This window comes from Microcebus murinus, chromosome 10 (assembly GCF_040939455.1).
Source record: "Microcebus murinus isolate Inina chromosome 10, M.murinus_Inina_mat1.0, whole genome shotgun sequence".
Lineage (NCBI taxonomy): Eukaryota > Metazoa > Chordata > Mammalia > Primates > Cheirogaleidae > Microcebus > Microcebus murinus.
In genome coordinates, this window is record NC_134113.1 from 26470570 (window position 1) to 26496443 (window position 25874).

General features: G+C 40.9%; 1 long non-coding RNA gene across 1 annotated transcript; it reads left to right on the plus strand.

The window, feature by feature from the left end:
• Positions 1-14853: 14853 nt before the first annotated feature.
• On the plus strand, positions 14854-25227 carry LOC105877062 (uncharacterized). Its single transcript, XR_012921313.1, has 4 exons — positions 14854-14947; positions 18109-18172; positions 23989-24074; positions 24449-25227. It is a non-coding gene; the product is annotated as an uncharacterized LOC105877062 (long non-coding RNA).
• Positions 25228-25874: the final 647 nt, after the last annotated feature.

A 25874-nucleotide genomic window follows, 5' to 3' on the forward strand; every position in this document is an offset into this window, starting at 1 on the left:
TTTATGTAAATAACTCTGGGTTTGGTGTGGAGGAAGGGTTTGGGATGGCAAAACAGTCTGCAGCCAGGGAGATCAGTGAGGTGACAGTCCAGGTGAGCGGAGATAAGAGCCCAAGCTAGATGGTTAGTAATAATACGAATAATAATAATCATTATTAGTATAGCAAAGTTTGTTGCACAGCCAACTACTCATTAAAATCCATTTTCTAGACTACATTTCCCAGCCTGCCTTGCAGTTTGCTGTGGCCACGTGGTTAGGTTCCAGCCAATGAGATATGAGCAGAAATAATGATCTCCACTTCCAGGCCTGACCCATAGAAATAAATCTCCTGTACATACTCCTCTATCTTCTTTCCCTTCTTTGGCTAATTAAGATAGAGAAACCATGTACTGAAGATAATTGGGCATCCATTAACCCAGGTCCTTGTAAAGCCATGTAGAGAAAAGCTGCTTCAATTGACCAGGAACACTTTGGAATGTTGTATAAATGAGAAAGAAATATCTATTTTGTTCAAGCCATTGGACAATTTTAAGTCTGCTTGTTACAGCAGCTGGTGTTAGTTACTCCAATGAATTTTAGCGCTTATTTTTTCGCTAAGCATCATTCTTAATGTTTTATATATGCTATAATAACTCATTTAACCTTCACAACAATTTATTTAGTTACATATTGTTATTATCTCCAATATATAGATGAAGAAACTGAAACAGATGAACTATGTAACCTTTTAAAGTCACACAGCTGGGAAAGTTGGAGTCAGATTTCAAACAGTTCTGGCTCTAATATTTTATGCACTATCTGATAGTAGAGATGGATAAGAATGAATAGATTTTTTTTGAAAAAAAGATATAGACGTCCTTTCCTTTCAATTAAACGTTCTGAATAAAAATGGAGCCTTAAAAAAGTTTAAATAGTCAAACATGGACATTAATTAAAATTCAAGTCATTGTTTATAGAAGATTAACATTTCAAGTTAAATTTAAGGATAAAATTGCCTTAGGTTTCTTTCCTTTCCTTTCCTTTCCTTTCCTTTCCTTTCCTTTCCTTTCCTTTCCTTTCCTTTCCTTTCCTTTCCTTTCCTTTCCTTTCCTTTCCTTTCCTTTCCTTTCCTTTCCTTTCCTTTTCTTTTCCTTTTTTTTTGAGACAGAGTCTCACTCTGTTGCCCAGGCTAGAGTGCCATGGCGTCAGCCTAGCTCACAGCAACCTCAAACTCCTGGGCTCAAGAGATCCTTCTGCCTCAGCCTCCCGAGTAGCTGGGACTATAGGCATGTGCCACCATGCCCGGCTAATTTTTTCTATATATTTTTAGTTGGCCAATTAATTTCTTTCTATTTATAGTAGAGATGGGGTCTTGCTCTTGTTCCATTGGACCTCAGACTCTTGTAGCCCACGATCTCCTAATTGTGCCTGAAGCATCTGAGTGTTATGTTGCGAGGGGATTGGCAAGAGATGGCACTTCAGAGGTGAGCTGAGCCAGGGGGAAAGTCTTAAATGGTATGCCAGGCAGTTTGGGGAAGAGGGAGGTCCGGTGGCGGCGCGAAGATGGGTTAGCGGGGACAGAACACGGGCAGACACACCATTCAGGAGCTGTTGTAACAGCCCACTGCACTGAGGACCGGAGCCCCGACCAGTATTGATGCAACTGAAAAGTGCTGAACTTGCAAGGCATTTTAAAGGCTGTATTCAAAGGTTTTCATGGCTGCATGTGGAAATTGAGGGAACATTTGGGGCAAAGCCTATAGCGTTAGCTTGGAAAACTGTATGAAAGGTGATGCTTAAAAGAGAGATTGTGGTCATGTTCACTCTCTGGTGACATGTGACATGGAACTCTTTCCTATCTTTTTTAATTGGCAAAACAAAATAAATAATTCTCCAACTGGTCGCTTCTTTCTTTCTTCTGAGGGAACTTTTTATTGCTTCCTCCTGTCCCTTAAAACGAGTTCTTCTTTCCACCTATGATTGGTTTTTTTCATCAATCTGTTTTAACAAAAAGCTTCTTCCTGATGTCCCTTTTCAGTTGCAAATCTAGGTGTACCAGAATAAAATACACATCTAAATAAGATTAAAGTTTGAAAGCACAGATATAAAATCCATTTTTTATTTATTTCTTTATTTATCAGCAGTTCTATCATGGTCCATATCAGTAGGTGCATTGAGAGGTGGCACACAGTGTGCTGGACTTGGGGACCGTGTTATGCTGTGAGTGGCTGGTTGCTCTTAGTTATCTAGATGAACAAGATCATTTATGAGGGCTGGGTCTGAGCAACCATATTAAATCCCTTTGTGAGCACAGCTGTTGTGTAGCTCTGGTCCTTGTACTATTACCCTTTGTGTTTTCTGGAGCAAAAGTGATTTTTCTGACCTGATTTAGACAAGATTAGAATCTAACCTACAGGCTGCATTTTTGCCAAGTAATTTGAAAAACTTCAAACAGTGTAGAAGTTTGTGTTTTCAAAGGACAAACAAAAAGTTAGCAATTAAGTGAAATCAAATCAGAGTAGAAGACATCTAAGTTGTGTACACCAAGATCAGATTAGTCATGCATTTAACGAACACTTGTCGTATAACGTCTCTGTGCCAGGTGCTATCTTAGGTGTGCCAAGAATACTGAGGTAGATGAGGCGGATAAAATCCTTCCTTTCACAGAGCTTGCCTTCTAATGATGTGAGGCAGAAAATAAGAAAGCTTACAGTGTTTATAAGGACTAGGAAGAAGAAGTTGGGGTTTTAATTTGCTCATTTAGTTCTTCTCCCATCTCAAGAGGCTTCCCTGCTGAGTGACTGCATCTTTTAGTGACAGGAGCAGGATAAGGTAAAGCCAAACTTATTAGTTGGAGAGGTGACTCTACAGACTCAGGGAATGTATTTGGTAGGGAGGGCGGGATTTTAAACCTCTGTGTATAAATGTGATAGATATAATTTAAACTCCTACCTGAGACTGTCACCAGTCATTGTTCTCAAATACACCGGTTAATATTAAGAGTTGATCAATAAAAATTATGATGAGGGCTATTTTGTCAATGTTCACTTAAGTGACTCATAGGAAGAAGCAGGGCTCTATTCCTTCTGGAAGGCCTCGGACTGGTGTTCAAAACACACCTGTCGGAGCTGGCCACTCTGTCTGGCCCAGCCCATTCTGCTCCCAGGAGTTGAGTTTTGTGCTTTCTAAGAGTCAGAATTGTTTGTTCCCTAACATATTCGTGCCAGTGTTACTTGTTATTAAAATGACGCTATTCACTCCACTATTACATCAACTAATGACATATGAGTGTGAAGAGATAGAATTATTACAATGAAATATAAACTGACTGCTTTGGAAAGACTCAATAATGTCAGATTAGTTAATAACAAAAGATTAGGAAAAATAATAAAATCTACAGTATTTTGCTCACGAGTATCTTTAAGTTCTCACCCACTACGAAAAAAGATAAATTAGAAAAGAAAAATGAGACCTTATGGGTGTGGTTTAGGAAAAAATGTGGCATTGGACCCTTGCCAGTGAACCTGCTGTGACCCTCCACCAGGTTGGTAAATGCGCTTACATTTATTCAAGTTAAAATATAATGTTTACAACATAACTGTATCCCTTTTTTCCCTTAACTGACATTTCTGATTAGCCCATTAATTACAAATTCTGATTGTGTCGAGTAAGAAGATTTCACCGTATTGTAAAATGTGTGCTAAGTCTGCAGGGACCCACGACACTGCCATCCCAGGGGCTCAGGAGTACAGTCCTCATATTATCAGATAAAGGGTTTACCTGTCTTCCAACAGTTCTTTTACGTGAACCAAATCTCCTTGCCCTCATTTGCACAGTAGAAGCAAAGAAAATATTTTCACTTTTCAGCTTTGAGAATATCGAAGCTCTTAAACAGAGACAAATTTCTGAATAAGCCATAATGCTCACATCGCCCTAGAGAGGAGAATAGAGGTATTTATTATCCTCTTACTGAGGATGTGGGGCCCGTGCTGAGTAGCTAACAGATGCCTCCGTTCTGTCTCTCAGGAAAATTATGTTTCTGCTAATCTCCCTGCCATGCTGTGTGTCCCATTCCCTCTTCTTAATAATTCCAGTATTATCGAGAACTACGTGAGCATGAAAAGAGCACTTGTCTGTGAGTCAGGCACACAGGCTCAGCTCCTGGCTGTGCTTGGCCTTGTTAGTCAGCCTTTCTGTGTGTGCCTCAGCTCCTTAACCTGTAAAATGGGCACAACAGCACTCGTCATACCAGCAAACCAGATTGTGGGGAAAAAGTGTTTGTCAAAACAAATATGGACGTGGTAGCTACAGGCAATGAGAATAACGGTGGCCTACAGTTTTCATTTTTTCCCCCTGATTCCCATTTCAGAATCCCTGCCTTTTGTTATGGTAGTTTCCATCATGTGTTTATTTATAGGTTCCAGCTTACTGTTTCTTCTTAGCTGAATTCTACCTTAAAGTGCTTCTAAAAGCAATTCAGAGCATGGCAAGTCAGCATACCACTTTGAAATATTAAACAATCATAAATAGCCACATAATGTAATTTTTTTCTTTTTTTGACTTGCGGAAATATCACTTTAAAACAACTCACCTTCTTAGAGGGCAGATGTATTTAGCTTTCTAATCATAATAAAAAGCTGTTGGTTACCAAGTGCCTTTTATGTGCCTATGTATCAGATACTTGTAATGTTAATGGTTAATTTATTTACTCCTCGTTGTTTTAGGAAGTATTATTGTGTTTCATTTTGCAGTTGTTGAAAACTAAAACTCAAAGGAGTTAAGTTTCTTATCCAACCATTAAATAGTAGAACCACATTGTCTTTAAAAAAATCATTTAACAAATATTTATGACATCCACTCTGCGTTAGCAACTGTGTGTAGTGGGCTGGGAATAGACCAATGACCAAGACGCCGTGGTCCCACTCCTCAAAGAAGCATATATTCTAGTTGGATGGCATGAAACAAATAATTATAAATGTGATGAATCTTACAAAGGGAGATGTAGGATATGAAAAGGGAATTAGTCTGGTCTGAAGCATCTGTTCTGTGGTCAATACATTTATTTATTTATTTTCTTTTTTTTTTTTATTTCGGCATATTATGGGGGTACAAATTTTAAGGTTTCAATAAATGCCCTTTTCCTCCTCCCCCCACAAGTCTGAGTTTCCAGCATGACCATCCCCCAGATGGTGCACATCTCACTCATTATGTATGTATATACAGGCCCCCTCCCCCCTCCCACCTGCCCAATACCCTATTACTGTTGTACCTATGTGTCCACTTAGGTGCTGCTCAGTTAATTCCAGTTTGCCGGTGAATATATGTGGTGCTTGTTTTTCCATTCTTGGGATACTTCACTTAGTAGTATGGGTTCCAGCTCTAACCAGGAAAATATAAGATGTGCTATGTCATCATTGTTTCTTAGAGCTGAATAGTACTCCATGGTATACATATACCACATTTTATTAATCCATTCTTGGATTGACGGGCACTTGGGCTGTTTCCACAGCCTTGCAATTATGAATTGTGCTGCTATAAACATTCAGGTGCAGGTGTCTTTTTTGTAGAGTGTCATTGGATCTTTTGGGTAGATGCCCAGCAATGGGATTGCTGGATCAAATGGTAGATCCACTTGTATCGCTTTAAGGTATCTCCATATTGCTTTCCACAGATCTGAAGCATGTGTAGGAATTAACAAGGCAAACAGTAGCTATGGAAAAGTATTCCTAGTAGAGGAAAAGTTATGTGCTAAGGCACTGAGATGACATTTTGCTATAATGATGTGGCACAACCAACCATCTCCAACTTAAATGCATGAAACAATAAACATTTATTCCTCCCACGTGGGTCTGTGGGTCAGCTGCAACTGGCTGGGCTCAGCTAGACTCCAGTTCAGGACTCCCTTGTATGTTGCATGTCCTCTTTTGACCAACAGCTTCCTGGAACATATTCCTTTTATAGCACAGGATGGTAGCACGAAAACCCAAATGAAATCACGTATAGTGATTTAAGTGCATTTAAGGCCTTGTGTCACATCCAGGAACATTGTATTGGTAAAGAAGGCCGTAGGGCTAAGCCCCAAATCAAGGAACCCATTTTCAGTGCGGCTACAAAGTAGTGAGTCAGGAATTGATATTACTGGTCGGTCTTAAATAATTAATTGCCTGTCCTTGGGAACTCCTTTTTGTATAGATTATGTATATATGGAAGCTTACTACAAATGGTGAGGACTTAGCCAACTTCTAAAATTCCCAAAGAGCTGAACAACATTGAAATGCTATGAGTATCCCACAAAGCTGATAAAGTGTCCACTGAATTCAATGCTCCTTCTCAGCTATGTCCCGAGCCTTGGGTCTCTGTGTGACAGTAGCACAATTAGAAACCTTGTCTCAGAGGCAATGAAACTGTAGTGTTCGAATCCCTGAGCGCATAGCATTAAATGGGCACGCTACTCATCCTCCTGGAATGGAGGTCAGCTATTTTCTGCACCGTGAATAAGATAAACCGGTTTTAAAACGTGAGGAAACATCTAATTTGGCTACTTTATCCCATGGAATATGACCCTCTATTTGCCCAGATCATTGTGATAGCGTTACAAGAATAGTCCAGTTTATTTTTACCCGTTGCCGTACAGATACATTCATTTGCTTCATAAGTGCTTAGGTCTAATGCCTGAATGAACAGGTGCGGGGACAGGAGTTGGCCAAATATAAACTTGTACAGTTCATGTGTTTAACAGGCACGGCATTTTTTTTTTTTTTAACAAAAGAAAATTCGTTCATCACAGCCAGCCACTGCATTATTAGCTGTCATGGTATATTCTGCCACAGAAAATGATATTAGTTTCAGCTAAGGTGTTTTTTTTTTTTTTCCTTTTGCTGGTAAGAGATTAAATAGAAATCACTGCCTCTGTGATGCTTCTGTTTTGGAGCCAATTTTTTCCCTTCATTTGTCAAAAGTTCAATTTTATAATCTCAAGGATTTGAAATAGAAGCTATTAGTCTTTCTGACAGTACGTATTTCCCATAAAAACAAAATTTTTTTTAGCTAGCTTATAGTAAATTTCATTGTAAAGCATGTGCCATTTTAAAAGAAACCAGTGGTTCTAACAAATACAATATAAGGGATTTGGAGCAATTGCTTGTCTCTAGTTTCTTTCACAGTTGTGTGAGCCTTCTGCTTGGGTACATTACTGTATTTTATTGTTCAGTTCGCAAAGCTGCGTTTAAGGAAGACTTCAGTTTTTTGTTTTCCTCTTCTGATATACTTTGATTCTTTTTAATTTGAGCTCCATTACATCTTTATATGTATGTTCCTGCTCTTTAAGCCCGGTACCCCTTCAAAGTCAGCATAGTGTGTACATTCCGAGTAATAGCGACATTCAGAGAAGACACTTCCTTATAGTAATACATTTCCTAAGTGCACGCGCAAGTAACGGGAAGAAAAATACCTCGATTGTTAGAAACAACTGTAGTCCCTAATTGCTTCCTGATGGTTAATCTTTTTTGCAAGTGCTATATGTATCTACTGATGTGTGTCTGTTGAGGTGTCATTCAGTGGATTTAAAAGGCAACAGTTTTCATGGGTGAATCATGGGGCTTGATTACAGAGGACTGGTAGACCAAGTTTGGGCTTAGTTCATGAGTTCTGCCCACAAGTCTGTCACTTCCCAGTGGGCAATTTTTGCACAACTAAGAAATTGGTTTACTTAGTTTTTCTTTTTGAAAAAAATAAAAGACAGACTAGCAATATTGTTTTCGCTGCAGCTTTTAAATGTTTGAAAAGCTCAACCAAATACAAATTCTTGCTACCTTGTAATGTTAGTAAAATCAATTTGTTGACTATTTCTCAGCCAATTTACCTCCCTCCTACAGAACTGACCTGTTTTTCTAAACTGACCAAATTAACTGACTGTTTTGCTATTGTGTAGACCCAAATTCTTGGTAGAATTACAATTCCAACTGATATGGGCATATGACTCTTAAACCTTAAAAAAGTTTAGAATTTTTTTTTTTTAATAATATCAGCCAATAGATTTAGTTTTCTTTAAAAATGATAGGCTTATATCAGAATTTCTTTTTCAGGATAGTATGAGGTTTAAATTAAAATTCACTTTGGGCTGGGTGCAGTGGCTCATTGGAAGGCTAGCACTTTGGAAGTCTAAGGCAGGAAGATTGAGGAGTTCAAGACCAGCCTGGGCAACAGAGCTAGACCTTGTCTCAATCAGTTAATAAGTAAGTAAATAAATACATAAAATAAAATTCGCTTTGTGGATTACTGAATTAGATCATGTAGTTTAATATATTTTGACTAGATATAGGTGAGCCTGCTATAGTGAGATAACTGAAGCTTAAAATACCTGAATATGAACTTTGTTCCTTTCGAGTTTGTGATCCTCCAAAACCCTACTACTACTTGGAATTTTATTTGTAAAATGAACCAATACCTGTTCTCCCCACCTTATGGGGTGTTTATAAAATACAAATGATATAATGGGTATGGAAGCTGTTTGAAAATTGTAAGGGCCATACAATGTGATTTAAAAAGAAAATTTAGACACATCCTGCTTTCACTTTACTGTTTAACAAGAGTTAACTGTTAGTTGTTTTATATATATTAGGGTTTCTGGGCAAGCCAAGAAGATAATATAAAAGGAAAAGGAGAGGAAAAAAAGAAATAAAAGGTTGGATGAACAGATTTAATCAACAGACACACTAAAATAAGAGACTTTAGTAAGGATGATGAGTACCTAATCAGTTTTTAAAAATTCATTATACTTTATCAACTTTATCAAAACCATCTAGAAAATAGAAAATAAGATACCATTCTCAAACTATAGAAAATAAGGTACCATTCTCAAGCTATAAAATCTGTAGGAAATAACCTAACAAAGAACTTTCTGAGAAAAATTTAGAACTCAATTGTTCATCTGGAAATATCTGAATGAATGTAAAGATATACCACATCTTTGACATGTAAATGTGTTAATTTCCCTCAAAATCAACCTATAAATTCAATGTAATTTCAGACAAAAATTATGACAAGGTTTTTCTTGACGACCTACCTCAACATACTTATTCTAAAACTTATCTGGAAGAATAAAGGTTGATGATGCCTAAGTCCATTTTGAAAAGGAAGAACAGTGAGGAGGGATTCACCCCCACAAATATTATAAAAGCAATGTGAACTGGCACATAGTCAAATAGACCTATGGAAAAAAACAGAGTCAGAAACACGCCCAAGTCTACATGGGAACCTGATTTTGAATAAACATGGCACCATCAGTCACTGGCAAAAGAGAGGAAATGCCTAAAACCCATTAATTGGTAGTGAAGAAAGAGCTCATAATGTTAAGAAAAGTAAATTGGCTCACAATCTCAAACATATACTTAAGAGAAATTCAGTGCAAAAGTAATATTATAATTTTAGCTATAAAGCTAATAGAAGATACTAGAAATATTAAAGAAGATCCTCAACATACAGACAATAAGTTGAAAATTTAATAGATTTAACTATATTTTAAAAATGAAGAATTTCTGTTAAAGGACAGACACCATATTCAAAGTTAAAAAATGGTGACAGAATGAGAAAAGATTTATAATACCTAAACCCTACAAGGAATTATTATCTAGAATACAAGAAGCTTCAATTTTTTGGGTAAAATGTGGGTAATAATAAAAATAGAAAGTGAAGTGGTCAGCACAGAGCCTACTGTACAGTGAATGCTTATTATTTGCTCTTATTGGTGTCTCTGTTTTGTTTTTTTGTTTGGTTTTTTTTTTTTTTAGTAGAGACCGGGTCTCGCTCTTGCTCAGACCAGTCTCGAACTCCTGACCTCAATCGATCCTTCTGCCTGGGCCTCCCAGAGTGCTAGGATTACCAGGCATGAACCACTGCACCCAGCGGTTTCTCTGTTTTTATCCTCTGTGACAAAACACATTTGTATGAAGCCATAATTACAGGGACCCTGAATTTCTGGCTTCTGCATGGTTTCAAGTTGCTAGCTTATGGAACTGCAGAGAAACGTACATATAAATATCCAGCCAGTCTCAATATCCACAGACCCTGTTGATCAAGGTCCCTGGATATGCCAGTGGTTAATAGTGAGGGGGATAACAGTGGTCATTCCTGTGACACAGAAGCGAAGAATATGCTGTGTGCGCCACCGTAGCTATAGAGCCAACTGCCAGGGACACCTGCCGGGTGATGTAGCTAGAAGAGTATGTTTCATGACTTGAGGTGTGAATCTTGTGACTGTCGTATTTCATTCTGCCCGAGGCTGGGGCCCAAGGGTGCCGTGTCCAGCCATGGAGACACTGGGTGACGCTGCTTCCCAGTCCTTAGCTCTTGGCCCTGGAGTTCCGTGTGGCTGCGGTGGGTGGGAGGCTGGACAGGCCAGCCCCGTCCTGCCGCGATTGCCGGCGGCTCACTCCCATCCCCAAGGACAGATTGGCCACAGAGAGATGGCTTTGCTCACCGCCAACCAAACCTGCTCTCTGAAAGCAGAGCTTTGTCTTTTTCTGCTTTATGATCTCAGCTTCAAGGAAGGTTTTGGCTCCCCAAGTGTGGACCAAAAACTTGGGTGATGACGCACAGGGCCGAAGGCAGCAAGCTACGCTGGATGGCAGTGACCTGAGCTAGGTCTACTTCTTGGGCTTGGGGGACAGATAAAAATTGTCAGCCAGGACCATCCTGCTGATAGGGAAGGAAAGAAAACTAATGATAAGTCCCTACCGGGAACTGTCACACACACTGTCTCCTTCAATCTTCTGCAAACATGTGAAGTGAACGTTCTTATCTCTGTTTTCCAGATACAAAAACTGCAGCCCAGAGAGGGAAAATGGTTTGTCCAAAGACACCCAGCTTGTGAGTGACCCACGGAGCTTTGAACTCTATGTCTGTTGGACTCTAAAACCCACGGGTGTTCTGTTTTCTTTTGTCGATCTTTTTTCCCTGCACCACTCTTTATATCTGCAGATTTGGGGTGTGGGTGGGTGGAGGCGGCACAGATAAAAGGATACGCCCCTGGTAACCTGAATCTAGGTTATTGAAAGCCAATTACATGTCCCAGTGCTGTTTTGGAACATGTGCTCCTGTGGCTGGTTTTATGTGTGGCTTTGGTTCCTCCGCAGAAAGTTTGTTCCCATCACATAATGACATCCTTAATGGGTTGTGCTTTGCTTGTCATTCAGAGAAGATAGCACTTTGAGGAGATGCACTATACAACACGGATGGATTCCCTGTCCAGAAAAGAAACCAAGCAGAGCCTTCATGACAGGCAAGAACTTGCTCCCTGCCCTGGTAGCCAGGTGGAATTTCATTTCTCTGTGCTTTTGGGACCTGATGCTTTGAAGAACTGGCTTCATTAGCCTCTAACAGAGATGTACTCATCTTGACTTTTTTGGTGTGCTGAAGAGATCACAGGTATTTTTGTAGTGCTATCGGAGGTTGGAAGGATTGCCATGACTACATGTTCTTGCTCCTGTCTCTCAGGTCGATGGCAATGACTAGTAATGATAATAATCATGACAGCGATAATAGCGAACGATTCACTGTATGTTTGCTGTGTGCTGGGCATTGTGGCAAGCTCATTTTATGTTCAGTATATGTCATTTAGGATTGGTTTGACTACAAGTGGCAGAACCCCAACTTCAATGGCTTAACCGAATGAGGGACTTATTGTTCTCCTATGATAAGAAGTCCAGCTGTAAACATGTCATGGTGGGTATGGGAGCCCTGTGATGCCATCGGAAACCAGACTCCTTCACTGGGGACTTTCTTCCTCATGTTGGCAGCATGGCTGTTCTACTTCGTGCATCATAACTGATTTTAAGGCAGAAAGTAGGAAGGAGGGCAAGTCCAAGAGGCAAAAACTAAAAAGGTGAATGTGAGCTGGATATGCACCCTCTAACAAGCTTTCTCAGAAGCTGCAGCTGGGACCCCCACTTGTACCTCATTGTCCAGAGCTGTGTTGCATGACTCCCATCTAGCTAGAAGAGAGTCAAGTGGTCCAGGGTGTGTTTAAGTGAGCCCCTTGGTTAGAAAGAAAGAAAGGAGGACTGGCTATTGGCTCTGTGGCTAGCTTAAGTAGTAAATGTTTATTCAAAATATATAGATAAGGAAAGTGAAATTAGAGAAGTTAAGTGTTTGCCAAAGGTCACCTAGCCAGGGAGTGACAGAGCCCAGACCTGAATCCAGGTGTCTGACTCCTAAGATGCATTCCTAAATGTTGTGCTAGAATCTGTTCTGGATACTTGGTTTGGGGTAGAGAGAAAAGGACTCAAGGGGCTTCCGTTATGGAACAGGAAGGAGGATTGAGTTTTCAGTTTCTTGAGAATAGCACTAAGATCAATGTATAAAAGACATGAAAGGCAGATTTGGGTATGAGGTAAGGCATTGATTGCTACCAATTAGTAATTAATGGTTATATGGGCTCCATAGCAGACTCTGTGGCCAGGAACATTTATGTAGAGGTTAGATTGCTTCTCAGAGGCGATCTCAGAACTGACTAGGAGTTTGGATCTATTGAGAGTTTGAAGATCCTAGGTCTATGAAACAAAAATGGCTGAAATAGGAAAATCATGAGGAAAGGAGGGCTTTTGGGTTCCACATAGGTGCCTCCTGATTGGTCAGAGCTAGCATGATCACATAATTAGTTTATGTTCCAAACTGGGGCATGTTTTAGACTGAAAGGAGGATTTATTAGTGATTATTCTGGGACAAAGGCAAATACTAGGATCGTCGTCGCAGACCCCCTGGAATCTGGGGCCACCTTAGCCATGGGAGCCTGATGGAGAATGGAGTGGGGAGGCTTGGACTTCACAGGTACTGACATCTGGGTGAATGGCCAAAAAGGACAGACACCCCCAAGCCAGACCGCTCCACTTCTGTAGGCTAAACCTTCAAAGAGGCCCTGTCTGTGATGGCCTTTGGTGATAGGTGTTAAAATCCAGTGGGCAGGGACAATGTGTGACTACTGAAAACATGTGTCTGACATAGATCCTCATGCCCTGAGTCTCCTCTAGCATGACTCATTTTTAAGAGACACCGAGCTTGAATAATGCCATCTTCCTTCCTGAGTCATGAACCCAGCCCATTCCAGTCTGGGAAGGAAACTGGATTTCACATACTCTGATATCCTTCTCAGTTTTTAAAAACTGCTTTTCTGGTTTGCTCAGTGACCCTGGGCAAGTCACAACCTCTCTGTTCGGGTTGGCTTCTCCTTTAGTGGAAATAAAATGGAAATAATAGTTACGTCAGAGAAGAAGTGATTCAAAATCATCCAACAAAACGATGCCACATGGAGCCAAATGATATTATTATTTTTATGATAGCTATTAGCAGAGCTGCTTCTTGTCCCAGCCCTCGTCATTAGGCCATTGGGCATGGAATAAATACAGGTTTGGCCAGTGACTGGTATTTGATGATGCTGGCACTGGAGATGAAGGGGAAGAATTTCTCTCTGGCTTGTGTCTCACTATGAACCTCCTCATACCTAGATCCCAATGCCTACGAGTGTGGAAACTGGAAACCGGTGACAAGCTCAGCTACTTGTTTCATAGCAGAGGCAGCCTATTCAGGAAACCTTTTAATAATGATGCTATTACAATATTATCTTTATTCCTTCCTTAATCCTCTTAATAAATAGTGATTGAGCGCATCTGTGTGCCAGGTTCTGTTTCTGAAGCACAGAGCCAGGTGTATAATGACAGCGTTAAGCTCATCAGTGTTTGTTGATCCAGGAATTTGTGAGATGTGAGGTTTGGAGTGGTTATCTCCTGTTGCAATCTCATCTCTCTTATCTGTCCTGATGCCTAAGAGATATTTCTAAATGCCAAACTGCTCTTGTTGCCTCTTTCCTAAAGGAACAAGACCACATTTCTCAATGTAGTGCAGCAGAATGAATCTTCAGGGGTTGGCCCCTGTTCACCTTTCTGTCTCTTCTCTCACTAAGCCCCTCGTTGGACCGTAAGTTTCAGCTATTGGGATTTTCCTGCGGGTCTCTGAATATTCACCTCTTTTATGCGTCTAGGCCAGGGCTGACAGACATCTGTAAAGGGCCAGACAGTAAATATTTTTGGTTTCCTGAGTCATGTGGTCGCTGCTGCAAGTACTCAGTGCTGCTGTTGTAGTGCACAAGCAGCCAAAGTGTAAATGGACGAGTGTGGCTGTCTTCAAATAAAACTTTATTTACAAAAATAGGTGGCAGATTGGATTTGGTTCACAGGCTGTAGTTTGCTGATCTCTGCTTTTGCTCATGCTGTGGTTTTCCACTTGTCCACTTTAAACGTCTCTTCCTACTCTATTCAGCTGTCCATTATTCATTCAATTGTCACCTCCAGTCGGAGGTCTTTCCATACTACCTTGGGCAGAAGTGGTCACTTGTACCCCTGTATTCTGTACATATCACCCCCACAAGTAATGGGAAATTAAACCTGTGTTTTCTCCCCTAACCTAATTGTAAGCTTCATTCATTCATTCATTCATGTACGCATTCATTGGTTCATTCATTCGACAATATTTTAATGAGTGCCCACTATGGAAGAGAGTTAATGACTTTTTAGTCTTTGTACAACACCCAGCTGAAAGTGTGGCATATAAAACATTCCTAATACATGCTTATTGATTAAAAGCAGATAGAACTCAATAAACAAGTCCATTGCCAAAAATACACTTGCATCTTTATTGTAAGTACCGAAGAGTAGGAGGAAATCGTCTTTAGTGACGATTCAAATCGATTCAAATTGTCTTTCAACCTTTGTGGAGGGATTTGGTTGCTGATTGTGTTTGGAGATTTTCTTTCAGGGTTTCTGTAGCTTGATCTGGAATAGTTTGGTGGCTCTCAACTGTTGTCTATTCTTATCCCTTTTCCTAGGCCCCAGGGTCCTGCTTTCAGATGACCTCTTATGGCAGGACCAAGAGCAGTAGCACCAACTTTGAAACTTCCACCTGGGCAGGTGACCGATGGGTGAGTTTGAAGTTTACCAACATACTGCAGTATATTTCTTATTTTTACTTTTATTTTTAAATAGAAGATCTTTTTCTTTTCATTCCTCCCTGAGTGAAGAGGGCTATCTGGGGTAAGGAACTTAAACAACTCACAGAATGGGGATAGTGAAATAGCTTCCTTGTAATCTTTTTTCCTTGAAATCTACTTTGTGTGTGTGTGTTGGGGGTCTAGTCTCTGGCTCTTTGAGAGTAATTTTGAGGTAAATGTAAAAATGAAGACTCTTGCTTATTTATATTACAGAATTTATTTCATGGTTTCATGGAGCCAAAGAATATTTTAAGTAGGACTTAAGTTATTCTTAAATTTACAACCCATTCTAAATGTAAACAGAAGATTTATTTAATTGGTTGTCACCAATGGAACTGAAATGACTTCATTTTATTTCCACCTGGTCAGATGTAGATTTTCAATGGTTACCAGGAAGGAAATGTGTTTGTAGTTAGAGGTGGAGAAAAGAAAATGGTTACAGATGGTTATAAAACAAACATAGAACCTCCACGCTCTTTCTCATGTTACAAAAGCAAATAGGAAAGAAGCCACAACTGGGATTGTAGCACAGAGTGTGTGTTGGGTAAACACTCCAGGAACGAGAATGTTCTGGGTCTCCACTTTTTTCAGTTAGAGAAAGCCAGTAAGGGCAGTGGCAGCTGAACAGGGGACAAGGCTGTCTGTTCTCTAACTCACCCCCACAGGTAAGAGAAAATTAAATCAGGGTTCCATTGTGCCCAGGTGACCTTCACCGATGCTCAAGGGTTTGTCCCGACACTTTAAGACTGGTTACTTCCGTGAGGAAACCAGGGTGACAAGAAATGGTGCACCGTGTTGCAGAGGAGGGGGATGGGGTCGCAAACTGACCTTTGGTTACAAAAGAAAAATAAGGCAGAGTTGCTATCTGACCAGGGCAACCAGGGTAGTAAACACAGTGAGGGCAAAGGGGAGAGCGTGCAGCATTTGTGAGCTAACCCCATTGCAACAAACGCTCACGCAATTTGGTGATAAGGAACTTCTGGCAAGTTCCTCATTTAGTAAGCTGTTGTCATACTATATTTTGAATGGATTTATAGCCAAGTGTGTGTGTGTGTGTGTTTTAGGTGAGCAAGGCGTTGGCAAATGAGTTTCATAAAGTGTGCTGCTTGCTTGCCTGAGAGATTAAAGTTTAAAATAAAATACTATCTTCCTTCTTGTTTCTGGCATGAACAAATACTCTACTTTCAGCAATTCTGATCAAATGTTAAGCGTCATCGTTTATTTGGCAGTGACTGTCAGAATTAAAATTCACATATCCCTTGACTCTGTAATTCCATTTTAAGTGATTGATTCTACATGTATGTGCAAAAATATGTTTGTAGAAATAAAAATCTGGAAACCACCAGCATGTCTATCAGAAGGGGCTGGGTAAGAGATGGGACATCCATATTATGGAATGTAGTGCAACTGTGTAGATTTGCAACAAAACCCACAATGTCTGTTAAGTTTCACCAAGGAACGTAAGATTATGTGTAAGAAAGGGGAGAGGACACACACACACATACACACACAAGGAGATTTCAAAAAGTTCATAGAAAAATGGGATGAAAAGATAAAAATAAAAAAATACAAACTTTATTTCTCAACATAAGCTCTATGAAGTTTCAGATGCTTTTATAACAAATGATACCAGCAATTTATTCCATCCCCAGAGAACTGAGGCTCCTGGGAATTTAACCATGTCAATGCAGTCTTTTTTACATTATTCACTGAAGACAAATGGGTGTCCTTTACAGATTATTTATTTGTTTATTTTTTTTTAAACGTTTTTAGATAGAGTCTTGCTCTGTTGACTGGGCTAGAGTGCTGTGGCAGCTCAGGAGTTGAAGACCAGCCTGAGCAAGATGGAGATCCCCATCTCCACAAAATAATTTTTTAAAAAATTAGCTGGGTGTGGTGGCACACACCTGTAGACCAAGATACTTTGGAGGCTGAGGCAGGAGGATCACGTGATTCCAGGAGTTTGAGGTTGCAGTGAGTTCTGACTGTGAAACTGTATTCCAGCCTGGGTGACGGAGTGAGATCCCGTCTACCAAAAAAAAAAAAAAAAAAATTGTGTAAGCTGAGCCAAATGAGATATCTGTGATTGGTGCTGGCTATTATTTCTACCATTAATCATCAGTCCTCTTCAATTAGGGAACAAACAGATTAATTTTTGCCTTGAAAATTGATGTGGATGGTCTGCCACTGCAGGCTTTATAAAATGAGTTGTCCATTTGTAAACTGCTGATTTCTTTGGAGCATTGCTCCCATAAGCTTTTCCCAAGGCATCCATGATTTCATTATTCTTCCACTCAAGCTGCACCATAAATTTGATGTTTTTCTTGCTTCCGTGTTAGCAGAATTTATGTTGCTCTGATAGGGGCTCTTTTCAAACTGATAACTTATCCTTCTTAGTGCTTCAAATCTAGATCCTTATTCAGACATGTTACAACAAAGTTAACACAACTTTATTTTGGTGCAAAAAAATTTTGAAGTCCAGGCATAGTTTTTTCATATTGCACCTTTTTAATGAAATTTTTGAAGACCTCTCATGTGTGTTTATGCTTATATGTGTGTGTGTGTAACAGAGGGAACAGCCTGAAAAAGAGTAAAATGTTTTCCAAACTGTCTCTTTAAACAATCCTGGCCGGGTGCGGTGGCTCATGCCTATAATCCTAGCACTCTGGGAGGCCGAGGCGAGTGGATTGCTCGAGGTCAGGAGTTCAAAACCAGCCTGAGCAAGACACCCCCCCCCCCCCCGTCTCTACTAAAAATAGAAAGAAATTAATTGGACAACTAAAAATATATATACAAAAAATTAGCCGGGCATGGTGGCGCATGCCTGTAGTCCTAGCTACTTGGGAGGCTGAGACAGGAGGATCACCTGAGCCCAGGAGTTTGAGGTTGCTGTGAGCTGGGATGACGCCATGGCACTCACTCTAGCCTGGGCAACAAAGTGAGACTCTGTCTCAAAAAAAAACAAAAACAAAAAAACAAACAATCCTGCTTCACTCTTTTTGGGAATTAAAACCTGTATCCCTGCCCAAGGCTAGTAATCAGAAGTGCAAGGAGTGTTCTTTGTTTTTGTTTTTGTTTTTTTTGTACTACAGGAGAAGGCTCAATGGAATTGTCTAGGGAGAGGTCATGAGATTATCTTCACCAGAGATGTTACAGGTAAACAGCAATAGGTTGAAGCTGAAAACTCCTTTTAAAAGCTCTATATTTCTTATTATAGATAGGACAATGGTACTTTAAGACACAAGTCTACCATTCTCCTTTTGCTGGCAAATTAATAAACTTCCCATTCCTTTTGCTCAAACCGCTTGTCCTCATTGTTCATTCAGCTGCGGAGACAAGTGTTAAACTTTCAGTAACATATATATGCATATATGTAAAATATTCTAGAAGGATACACAAGAAATTTCACACTTGATGTCCCTATGAAAAAAAGATTGGGAGACTGGGTTCCAGAAGTTGATAGAAATTCACTTTCCTCTCCATACTGTTTTGCACTGTTTGAAATTTTTATTGGCCAGGTGCCTAAGTCATTTTTCAAAAATAATTTTAATGGAAAGGTCATTCTTCCCAATTAATTAGACTTTTGCTGTGATGGTATCAGTGCTTAATGAAATTAAATATGGTCTGAATCATTCCTAAAAATGGTTTAGAACCTTATGAAAGAAGGCATCTTTCAGTTAAATGTATATTTGGGAAGGGCACTTCAGTATGCAATGAATAATAGAGAACATTGATTTGGGCTGCTATTTTTATGCTGACAGTTTGGAATCCTAGAGAGTTGTGTAGAAAGCCCAGCACCTTTCCCCAGGAAGTCATGGCAAAGGCCCTTTCATGTTGAAGGGACAACCCGACTTAAAGCCTACAAAACCATTAATTAAAACTTTCCCACTTTTCTCATATATTCTAATTTTATAGCTCTTTAGGAGCCATTATTGCCATTTCTCCCTTTGCCTGTGGATGACTAAAGAATGCTTGGAAGGATAAACAGCAACGGATTTATTTACATTAAATAATACCCTGCTCACTCCCAGGAGCCAATAAAGTTGGTGGCATTTAGAAATCAGTCACATGACAACAACCTAGCAACTTCCCTCTGGAGTCGGGCTCATAGATGGAAAAATGATAAGTGTGGAAGAGTGGCCACACACATCCCTTTTTCAAGATCTGCTACTGACACACATAACCTAATATTTGTACTCCCATAAAATGCTGAAATAAAAAAAAAAAAGATCTGCTACTGAATCAACACTTGATGTTCTGGGGAAGGGTAAATGACAGCCTGCCCTTCCTTTCACCTTTTTATTAGCCTGTGTTATCTCTTGTAATGTTGGGTTTATTGTTAATTAACCCATCATTTGTCTATCACTTCTCTCTTCTCAAATGAACTGCATACTCCTTGAGTGCTAGATCAGTGTCATTCATTCACTTGTTCATTTACAGAACGAATATTTCATGCATAGCTACCCTATGCATGATGCTTTACTAAACCCCCAGGGATGCAAAGATGAATAAGACATATTCCTTGCTTTCAAGGTGTTCAGGGCCTTCTAGTGCCTTCACAGTCTGATGGTCTAAATCAGATTTGTATTTCCCAAGGGTACTGACAGAGAAAGGACTCACAGAGGTGCTTCCATACATGTTGGTTGATTGAGAAATTGCTCAAGCTGTGAGCCCGGAACGGTGCCACGATAATGTGGGTGTGCATTACACTTTTGCTAACTAGCTTTTAGGAAATCACCAATTTTTCAAGATCTCTTTAATAATAACATTTAGAAAAATAATTTCTTTCTTAGATTAGAAGTTTCTAGACCTGGGAATAGAACCTCTTTTAGGGCTGACACTGAGGACAATTATTCTGGCCCAACAATAGCCTGGGCTCTAAACTCCTTAGGAAGTGGGCTCACTTTTCACAGGAACAAACAGCTACTCACTAACAAAGGGGCGTAGGAAGAGGGAAAGAGGTCAGGGAAAATAACATTTCCTGAGTGCCCACTCAAGGCCTGGAACTCCACACGCTTCACTTCATTTAGTGACCAACTACTGGAGAAATGCAGTGATACTGAGGTGGAGGAAGAAATGAGCATTTTTTGATACTGGCCCGCAAGTTAGTAGGTGATGGATATATTCGGATGTATGTATGCTGTACTTATAATTTGAAATTAAATAAAGATTTACCAAGCAGTCTTCTACATGCTAGGTGCTGAAGGAGCTCAGGAAATTTCACCCCAAAATATGAGTCCTTGGTATAAAGAGTATTTTGAATTGCAGGACTTTGGAGATCAAAGAGCATTGGAAAGGGCTGTCCCTCCATCTGCCTCAACCTGACTAACAGATCAAAAGAACAATGGACTTTTCTTCTCCTCCCTGTTATCTCAGTTGCAGGGAAAAAAAAATGATCAAGAATACAACCAGATCTGGCCCAAATAATTTTAAATATAATACCTGCCTCCCAGGTTAATTTAATTTGCTAAGAGAATCATTTACAAGTCAATCTGTTTCCCCATCCATTCATCCTCCCAAGCAACCATTTATTGCCCCTAAACAGAATTCCCTATGCTGCTTATCCTCACCCTCCTGTCCAAAAGGCAAGGGATAAAAATATATGGATCCCATTGGGACATTAAGCAATCACTCTGAGATTCACCACATGCACATGGTAGATAAACCTTTCTCTTATTAATCTGCATGGTAAATAAACCTTTCTGTTACTAATCTGCCTTAATTGTCAGTTGAACTTTGGAGGAAAAGGTAAGTTTCCCTCACCTCTACAGTGCTTGAAGAGCTATAAGTCCGTGCCCTCAAGGAGGCAAATGACATAAACGTATCCAAAGTTAAAAAATCACATGAAAATTATATAACATTTTAGATTTTAGAGCTGGCTGGATCCATAATGAGCATTTTATCTGGAGTTTCCTAAAATGGCATGTTCACACCATTGGTGGCACATAAGATGATTTGAGTATTACACAAACATTTAAAAATTTCATTAGGCATTTATTTTAGCATGCATCAGAAAAATCTATAGCATATCAAATTCTTGAGTACATGGATATTACTGCCTACTGTGAGGCTACATAGGAAAGTGACTTGATTTAAAGATTATCTACAGGAAAACATCAAGGAAGTATCTTCAGATAGGGATGTGGAACAGGAGTATGGCAAAGACTCTGCTAGTGTTATTTGAATGACCTGAGTTTGGCAAATGCAGATCAAGCCCAGTGTCTAGGATGTAGACAGGTTAAGTGAGTTATTCAAAGTCATGAGGCCAGATGAGATCATAGACAAAAACACGGTCACCTGACTGGTTCTCTGCCCCGCCGGCCTCATTCAATCACTGCTTCCTATTTTGCAGATGAGGAAACTGTGGCCTGAATAACAAAGTCTCTTTTGAATGCAGCAAGTCCCATGAGAATCTGACTGCAAAGTAGAAAGCACAGAGTTTGCTTCATGAAATATCACAAGTTAATATTTATAGAGTGCTTACTATGCATGCCAGTCTTATAAAGAGGTCATACATATTAATTTATGCTAATCCCCAAACCACCCTGTGAGATGTGCTTAGATATTTCTATGATCCCTCTTTTCATGAGGAAATTAAGGAACAAAGATCAGATGGCTTTCTTAGATTATAATTTACAGAGCTGGAATCTGAACCCATATAAGTCTAGGTTGAGAGTTTGTCTCCTTAACCATTATACACACAGCTCACCAGTAATAAGTGGACACGTAGACTAGGCAACTTGTCTACCTGGTGAAGTTGGAAAGATTCTGCTCAGACAATATATCACTCCCCTGTCCCCTCCTGCTTCAAAGTCCCCAATTAGTCCCTTGTTCATTCCATGGAAGACATTGTTTCTTCACACCATCGCTTGTTAATGTGCAGAAACTCCTGAGAAGAACCCATGATTACCAAGAACAATCTTATTGTGAGAATAATTTGTTAGATTGCTGTGAAGAGAACTATAAAGAAATAGTCCCACTCCTAAGGTTGAAGAAAGGGAAAGAGTTCTAGCAGCTGGACAGAGGAAATGGTGGGGCAGAGGGTGACGCAGGAGAGAAGGCCCCTCTAGGACTGGCCCGGTGAGCCGCAGGGGGCCACCAAGTGTTGAGAAAGCCCTGCCGTGGCGCCCAGCACTTGGCCCAGCACCTGGCGTAGAGCAGGTGCTCAAAGGCTTTGTTAACTGTGTGGAAGCCCGGATGGAACCGAAACCAGGCGGGGAGGAGGGCACGAGTACAGTGATTGGAGGTGAGAGGGCATCCAACACTTGATCTACTTTTTAGGTCGCTCCAAGTAAGCCCTAGGAGGAGATCACAGCGCCAGATTTCCCGTCCGCAGACAACAGAGCTGTGAGCAAACCACGCCACAGTGCTCCTGCTACGGCTAGAACGCCGTGCTTGGGAAATCCGTTTCATGTTTGTCTCCTATCACCGCGGCCCTGGTTCAATCTCCTGGCCTACACTTCCTGAGATTACCAGGCCTCATTCTCTCTCCATAGGGTGCCTCAGGGTGGGCCAAGGCCATCTGGGGACCATGGCCAGCCTCCTTTGTGCGGGTGCCAGAGGAGGATCAGCCTGTGGCACTTTTCTCTATCTCGCCAGCAGGTGCTGACAGCTGAGCCATTCCACGCACCTTGGGGGCACAGAACTGCCGGAAACCAGGGCCAAGTTCAGAGCCTGAAAATTCTTTCAAAGGCTACAAGGAGAAACCTGGAGGGCCGATGGCGCGTTACATAAGCCGTCTGTGCGCAACGTTTACGCAGAAGCACTTGTGGAGTGTTGCAACATGACTCCACATCTTTATCAAAAATGTGAAACATCCACCCAGCACACACTTAAAAAGCACTAAAGCTCTTCTCCGCCAGGTGGTTAAGGCCGCTTGATGGGGCTGGCAGGAGAGAAGCCTTGCAGGGGGGCATGCCTTACTGTAGCTCTTGGCCGGGGGAGCTGAACACGCAGTACCTTGTACCCCAGCAGCCTTGGGCAGCCCAAGCCTCTGATAAAATGTACTTTTTTTGTGTTTGTTTTTCCTGGCAGTCTCATTTTGGGTTATAAATGGCTCATGATTTCCATCCCATAGATCCATTCCTGCCTCCGTTACGTTTTCTTCGGGCTTTCTGAAATAACCAAAAGGTTGGTAAAATAATAATAATAATAATAATCAACTCGGGTGAACTGCGTGTTCTGACCTTGAGCAGAGGCTGAATTGCCACATCACTCACGCCATCTACAGTTGCTCCCACGTGCGAGAGGTTGGCTGGAGAGGCCTCCCGAGAGCAGGGGATATAATTATAGTAAAGCGCTCGGTACTGTTAAATGCCAGGAAGTGGCGCAGACCTTCCCTCACTCCCGTCCTGCAACCTTCTAGAGGACTGTTGGGCAATCATCAGAGGTTATAAAGTTGGAACAGCGTTCCCCCTGATAGGTCATTTTCCCTCCAGGACAGCTTGGAGGCAAATTTTATTAAGTATCAGGTAGCTGACCCAGAGCAGTATAAATAGCGAGAGAGCATATGACAAACCCAGAAATGAGTGTGGCTAAACCCCAGGCTGAAGACGTAGAACGTGTTTACTGTTGTCAGCACCTCCGCGGGGATGTTAGCCTGGCAGCCAGCCAGGAAAGGAGTTTAACCATAGAAGGGGAGTGAGTAAGGCTTGATCTTAGAAAAATAATTTTATCGCTACTTTTGGAAGCTGGCGGAGCACTGAGTTCATCTGGGGAGGGGAGCTGAGGATAAGGGTGCATGTGATCGAGTGTCACTTGGGCGTAGAGGCCAACCTTGGATTATGAAATATCCCAAGTATGGCCAGGTAAGAGCCAGGGAAAAGGCACGGAAGTGTGGTTTACACTGGACAGGACCGATATGCAGCCACTGCTAGACGAAAGGGACCTCCGAATCGGAATTTTTCAAGGGAAACATGGACAGACCCTTAATTCAGGTCACTTCTCATCACTGTTCTCTACTTTTATTTTAGGATGAACCATACAGTGTAAACCGTGCCTCGGTGACGTCGACCAGACCACAGATGACGGAGTTAGGAAAGGCCATGAGCTTTCCAAGGTCAATGTCCTAAACCAGCTGCTTCTCCCCGGTCCTGTCCCCCCACTGGCCGGAGCTGTTGACATCCTGGAAGATAACCTTGTATTTCTACGATGGGAGGGAGGGAGCTCTGGGGAGGAATGGCGTAAGTTTGAAGTAGAAGGAATTTGTTGAGCGCTTTCACTTAGAGACCACAAATCTCCAGGTGTCCCTGGCCCCGCCTGCAGCCCGCAGCTTTCTGTGTACCTTGTAAGGGAAGCCTTCTGCGGCTGCCAGAAAGATTTTGAAGGGTGGCAGTAATGTTAGTTAGTGTCTGATCCCTTTGAAGAAGACAAAAGCCACCCGAGTTTATCAATTCCTATCTTTTTATTGAAAATCAGTATTTTTATATCTAGAACCAAGACAAAAAGGACCACATGCCAGAGTAATCATGAGAGGCTGAAGCAGTCAAGAAATTCTTCAGAGGTGTGGGGCATGGATGAGACCCCGGCTGCTTCCCCCAGACTCCATCTCACTCCCCACAAAGACTGTTGGCTCCTTACCCAGTATTCATTCTCCATTTCTTCCTTGGTAAAACAACTCCAATGTGGCAATGTGCCTGGCTAAAAGCCCACATTTCCTTGTCTCCCTTGCAGTAGGGGTGGCTAATAAGATCTAAGGAGGTGTTGCTGAGTGGTCAGGGTTGCCAGATAAAATACAAGATGCCCAGTTACATTTGAATTTCAGTTAACAGTAAAAATTTGTAATTGTAAGAATACATATAACTATGTCATATGTAAAATATTTGTATTTGTATTTGCCAAATCTGGCAACTCTATGCACAAAGCTTCTAAGGAGCCAGGTAGACACTCCTTTTCTCTCTTTCTCTTTTTTCCTGGGACATGGATGGGATAGCTGGGGCTTCAGCAACCATCTTGGGTCATGAGGTTAAGGATGGCAGAGCATACATACAGAGGACTTGGGTCCCTAATGACTATATAACTTCAGGCTTTTTTATATGGAAGAATAACCATTAATTTGCTTTAGCTGCTAGTTGCGTCTCTGTGATTTGCATTCAATTGTTATTCCTAACTTATAGCCATAATAAAGAGTGCATTGTTATTTTTGGTATTTGATTAAGTCTGTTTACCATGTGTCATTTTGCCTTTGCCTCTGACATATCATAAACCACTCTACTTTTGCTCACTATATTTTTTAAGGACCTCAAGATGGGCGGACAGTGTTCCCTACATCCTTTGAAATGACAGCCCTTAACGTGAGCTTCCATATGGTGCTATTACCTGACTATTTTGCAAATGGCATTTAGGTATTTTGAGTAACTGCTTTAGATAATTCATAGTAATGACACCTATAAAACAAAACAGCTCTTATCTCTGCACAAAGATTTGGCCTGAAAACTCAATGAATTGATGTTCTGAAACCCCAGAACCATACAACAAAACAGTTTTGATAGCTTCCCGTATATGTTGGAAAGATTAGCTAAGGACAGTCATGTGCACAGGAAAAGCTAATCTGCAAGGCACCATCAATAATTCAGGAATGATGTAAGATCTACCTCCTTCAGCCTTGCCAGCAAGTCGACTGCTTTGAATGACCACGGCAAGGCATTCTGGGAAATGGAAGGGGTCATAGAATTGGCCTCTTTGCATATAAGCCCAAGCTAACTGGCTTAGCACAGCTGATTATGTAGGGAAAGAGAAGTTACCTGGGCTATGACCTGTATAAATACCTGCCCTCCCCTTTTGCAGTGGAATCTTTTCGAAGGTTAAGCAACAGTAAATAATCAACTAAGATTTCTCAGATTAGCTGCATTTACCTTTC